This window comes from Galeopterus variegatus, unplaced genomic scaffold, assembly GCF_000696425.1.
Source record: "Galeopterus variegatus unplaced genomic scaffold, G_variegatus-3.0.2 Scaffold269, whole genome shotgun sequence".
Lineage (NCBI taxonomy): Eukaryota > Metazoa > Chordata > Mammalia > Dermoptera > Cynocephalidae > Galeopterus > Galeopterus variegatus.
Window position 1 is genome coordinate 599,331 of NW_007726380.1, and position 5,389 is coordinate 604,719.

At 41.3% G+C, this 5,389-nt stretch overlaps 1 protein-coding gene across 1 annotated transcript in view; it reads right to left on the reverse strand.

Moving 5' to 3' along the window:
* Positions 1–5,389, reverse strand: part of LOC103585765 (inactive tyrosine-protein kinase 7) — a 69,468-nt gene that overhangs the window by 4,715 nt on the left and 59,364 nt on the right. The window lies entirely within an intron of this gene.

Genomic DNA, 5,389 nt, shown 5'->3' on the forward strand with positions numbered 1-5,389 from the left:
TTCCTTCTCAATCACACATTCTCCCTTACCTCAAGAGGTAACCGTTACCCTGACTTTTGTGATGATTTACTTGTCCTTTATAGTTTTATCACTTACACATATATTCCTGAGCAAAATAATTGTTTTGCTGTTTTACAACCAGATAAGGCTGGAAGCAACCAAAATGTATATATTCTTTTGTGCCTTGATTTTTTTTCACTCAACATGTGAAATTCATCTTTTTTTTTTTAACCTTTGTATTTAGTTTCTCATCATGAATAATGCCATAATTTAATCATTCTAATACCAATGGATATTTGGGTTTTTTCCACTTTGGGGCTATTAAGAACAGTACTGCTATGAACATTCTTTTAGGTATACACATGTATGAGTTTCTGTCAGATACCCAGGAGTAGGTCATGGAATATGAGTATCTCTAGCTGTACAAAATAAAGCCAACTATTTTCCAAAGTGTAATAGAGTTGGGGAAATTCTTCACTGGTAGTCTTTTTGAATTTTGAGCCATGTGACTATATTATATTATATATAATACATTATGCAATATACTAAATGTAATTAAATAACATTATGTAATAGAGTTGGGGAAATTCTTCACTGGTAGTCTTTTTGAATTTTGAGCCACGTGACTATATTATATTATATATAATACATTATGCAATATACTAAATGTAATTAAATAACATTTTAAAAATATATATTAATACACTGAACAAATATTAATTAAGCATTTGCTGCATGCTACACAGTGGGTGCTGGTGGAATATAACAGGGCTGGCCAAGACAGGGCTCCTAGTGAGAAGACAATCTAAGAAGGAGATAAGACTGTACCTACAGAAGGGTACTGCCACCAGGGAGAGGTGGTCCATGCCAAACAGGCAAAATTGGAGCACCATGAGAGTGCATGTAAAGACCCATAGTCTCTTCACCTTTGTTGCCTTATCCAAACCTTGGATGCAACCACCGAGGGACACATGGGACCTATAGCATTCCCCTGTATTCCCCTGAAAAACAAGGCAAATAGAAATGTAAAGAGGTCCCTGTGACCTGCAGATGATCACTGAACAAGTAAACACAGCAGTGTGTTTCTTCTGGCATACAGACTCACTCTCAAGACCCATAAGGGAGAATTACCTTCCACATTATGGAATCATGAAGGGATGACATAAGAACATGGCCAGTAACCAGAATCTTTGTGATCAAGGACATACAGACCAAGACTCAATGACATATCAATTTACACATAACCAAATACAAAAGTTTGAAAGTCTGTCTTCAGGAAAAAAAATGCATAAAAATAATAATATGCTTACATATATAAAAATAGAATAATAAAGCATATGGGGCAAAATGTAAACAAGTAAATCTGGATAAAGGGTTTGTAGGAGTTCCTTGAACTATTCGCACACTCTTTTAAGTATGAAATAACAAAATTAAAACTTACCAAACACAACACACAAATGGCAAATAAACACATAAAAAAGCCAAGAATAACTAACTAAATAAGTAAAAGCAGGACAGCCATTATGAAAAACAGCCTGGAAGTTCCTCGAAAAATAAAAAATAGAACTACCATATGTTCTAGCAATTCCACTACTGGGTATTTATCCAAAGAGATACCTGCATCACCATGTTTATTGCAGTGCTATTTACAATAGCCAAGACATGGAATCAACCTATCCATCAACAGATAAATGGATAAAGACAATGAGATGTCTATACACAATAGAATACTACTCAGCCATAAGAAAGAATGAAATCATGTCATTCACAGCAACATGGATGAGCCTGGAAGACATTATTTAAAGAGAAATAAGTCAGGCACAGAAAGATAAATTCTACATGTTCTCATTCATATGTGGGAGTTTTAAAAAAAGTGAGTTCACAGAAGTAGAGAGTAGAATTGTGGTTACTAAAGGCTGAGAAGGGTACCAGGGAGAGGGGATAGGGAGAGATTGGCTAATGCATACAGAATTACTTCTACAGGAAGAATAAGTTCTCCTATTCAATAGTAGTACTAGGTGTCTATAATTAACAATAATTTATGGCACATTTTCAAATGGCTAGAAGAGAAGAGTTCAAATGTTCTCTTCACAAAGAAATGATAGTGGGGCTGGCTGGTTTGCTCACTTGGTTAGAGAGCGGTGCTGATAATACCAAGATCAAGTGTTCGATCCCTATACTGGCCAGCCACCAAAAAAACAAAAACAAACAAACAAAACACAAAGAAATGATAAATGTTGGCAGTGATGGATATACTAATTAGCCTGATTTAATCATCACACAGTGAATACACGTACTAAAATACTACTCTGTACCCCATAAATACGTATAATTATGTCAATTAAAATATAAAAATAAAATAAAATAAACTACACAAAAAAATAAGTGAAAACAGGCCATGTGTGGACTAATAATGAGAGTATGTCATGGATTAATAAGGATTATTTATAGTTACTCTGATTCTGTGCTCCTGAGCTTTAAAAAGGAAATAAAGCAAATGAGAGAGGTGGTGGTAAGGGGGGCTGCTGCCAAGTGACATAGTGCAGGTAAGAGACCACCCATTCAGAGAGAAGGGGAAGGGACATTTGTTGAGCACCTACTGTGTGCTGCCTGCCTCTCCTTACATACACTCTGTGAGGAAGGGCTGTCTTCAGCTTTGCCTCAGATCCCATAGCTGAGCTTTAAACCCAGCCTGGTGCCAAAGCCTGGCTCCTTCCTGCAGCTGCTCCTCCTGGGTCACATCACTGGTAATGGGCTGTCTGCCCACCAGCAGGCCCAGAGGTGGGGCTGCTGGTTACAGAACTGGCCCTTCAGCATCCCTGGATGGCTCAGAACAGCTTCACCAGCCTGGCTCCCAGGGTCACAGGGAAGCCGGCAGAGAAGCCAAGCCCAAGTGCTGGGACTGGGGGTCACTCCAAAGACAGCTCTTCTCAGCCTTCTTGTGCACTAGCCAGAGACATCCCTGAGGGCCCCATTGCCTCCACTGGTGATTTGCTAACTACAGTTACAAACTGTTAGAATGTCATGAAACCAATTTAGGAGTCTTACCAACATTAAAAAAAAAAAAGAAATGGAATAGAAAATATCAGAGTATATCACACACTTAGTAAGGATATCATTCATGAAACTTTGTTTTTAAATATATATATATATATATATATATATGTGTGTGTGTGTGTGTATGTGTTGGGTTGTAATGTAAAATGTACTTTTCGTTTCTGTGGGTATATATATATATGTGTGTGTGTGTGTGTATGTGTTGGGTTGTAATGTAAAATGTACTTTTCGTTTCTGTGGGTTTCAGTCAAAATAGTTTAAAAGACAATCATCTAAACCTGTGCTAACAGGGTCTTGCTTACCAGTTAGTTCAGTTGATTAGAGCACAGTGTTGTAACACCAGGTCAAGGGTTCAGATCCCTGCACCAGCTAGCCACCAACAAATAAACAAACAAACCTGTGCTATCCAAAACAGTAGCCACTAACCCATGTGGCTACTTAAATTTAAGTTAATTTTGGGCCGGCCCGGTGGCGCACTCGGTAGAGTGCAGCGCTTGGGAGTGTGGCGGCGCTCCCGCCGAGGGTTCGGATCCCATACAGAGACTGGTCCAATCTCTGGTTGAGCGCAGTGCAGGCGCAACACCGAGGGTTGCGATCCCGTTGCTGGTTGCAGTACGGGCGCAACACTGAGGGTTGCGATCCCGTTACCGGTCACGAAAAAAAAACAAAAAGGAAAAAAATTTTTAAGTTAATTTAAATGTAATAAAATTTAAGATTCAGTTCCTCAGTCACTCTAGCCACATTCCAAGTGCTCAGTAGCTTCATGGGGCGAGTGACAACTGTATTGCCTGGCAAAGAAATGAAACATTCCCATCCTCTCAGGAAGCTCTATTACACAGCACTGATCTAAACCACCACCAGACTCAACCTGTCTACAATATCCAGTGTATTGACTGGCAGTGCATTAACACAGAAGGGCTGAATAAATGATACCATCAGGGTGGGAAAAATAAGGGAAAATCTCATCTTGGTGTATTTCTTTATCAAAGTGAAGACACAGCGCTGGCCGGTTAGCTCAGTTGGTTAGAGCACGGCCTTATAACACCAAGGTCATGCCATGGGTCATGGGTTTGGATCCCTAGACTGGCCAGCCACCAGAAAAAAAAAAAATGAAGACAAACTCTGGATAGAGCCAACCAAACATGTTTAATCAACGAGGAGAGTTAAGAAGATGTCAGATGAGTGGGTCTACCAGGATTACTGAGCCCTCCCTGTGTGCAGGGTGCCACCCTGGGTCTCCTGAGAAAGTAGAGGCCACGCCCCCAAAATAACCTCTGGACAGCCATCCTCAGAATGCCTCAAATGCCACTGGTGGTAAAAGGGCCAGGCATCCACTGAAGTAGTCGTCATAACAGGGCTACCTCCACTTCAGGCTTCAAAACGTCAGGGCATTGTCCAGCCTTGCCTGCTTATGTAAGTGGCAGACACAGGCTTTTGTAATGTGCCCTCTTCGGACTTGTGATCCCCTCAGCCTGCTCCCTGTGATCTGGCTCACAAGCTAAACAATCTGCTGCAAGTTAGGGGAAGCAGAAAAGGACGGACTTGGCATGGTGACTAACTTGCTATCTTTCCAGAGAGGCAGTGCTTCTGGAAATACTGGCTAAGCGAGGACGGTAAAAGGGAATTCTGTTAGACCCAAGCCAAGAAAGTGCTACATTGCTACCAGGCAAAATGCCATCAGACAGCCACTGGATTAATTTTCAAATATTGTTATAAAGACCAGTTCTTTGGTACTGACTAGACCTGCCCCTTCCTTTCCAACTTTAACCCCCCAAGGGCTTACCCAAGTTCTGACTAAGCCACTGTGACACTATGAGCTCTTCTCACACAGGCTTTCTGCTTCCTGCACTGCACCTGACTGCATAAAGCACAGCCCGCCAGGTGAGCTGAGCTGGTCCTGCTCCTCGTTGTGGCGTTAGCTTGCAGGTGATCCGTGCAGCAATCACAGGTTACAGTTCTCTGACTGCTGTCAGTTCTCTGACATCATCTTATTAGCTGCTCTAACAGGCATCACCTACAATTATATCAACACCCAGGGCCCATGTCTTTGATTTCTATCAGTGTCCCACTGCTATCTTGAAATCCTCCTGGGGCTCCACTCAGCCCATCCACACCAGGTATGGCACCCTTGTTTCAACTCCAGCTGGCCAGGGAGCATCCTGCCTACCACTCCACTTCACTTTAAAAATGGGAATTTTTCCCCTTCCATTCTCCTAGGCCCTAGGAATATAAAGAGACAGAGCAGCTCAGTACATTATTAGTACAGGAAAGTATCTATAAATTTTAGTGTATCTTTCCCAAGAATGTTCATTTTCATGGACCCCCTCCCCCC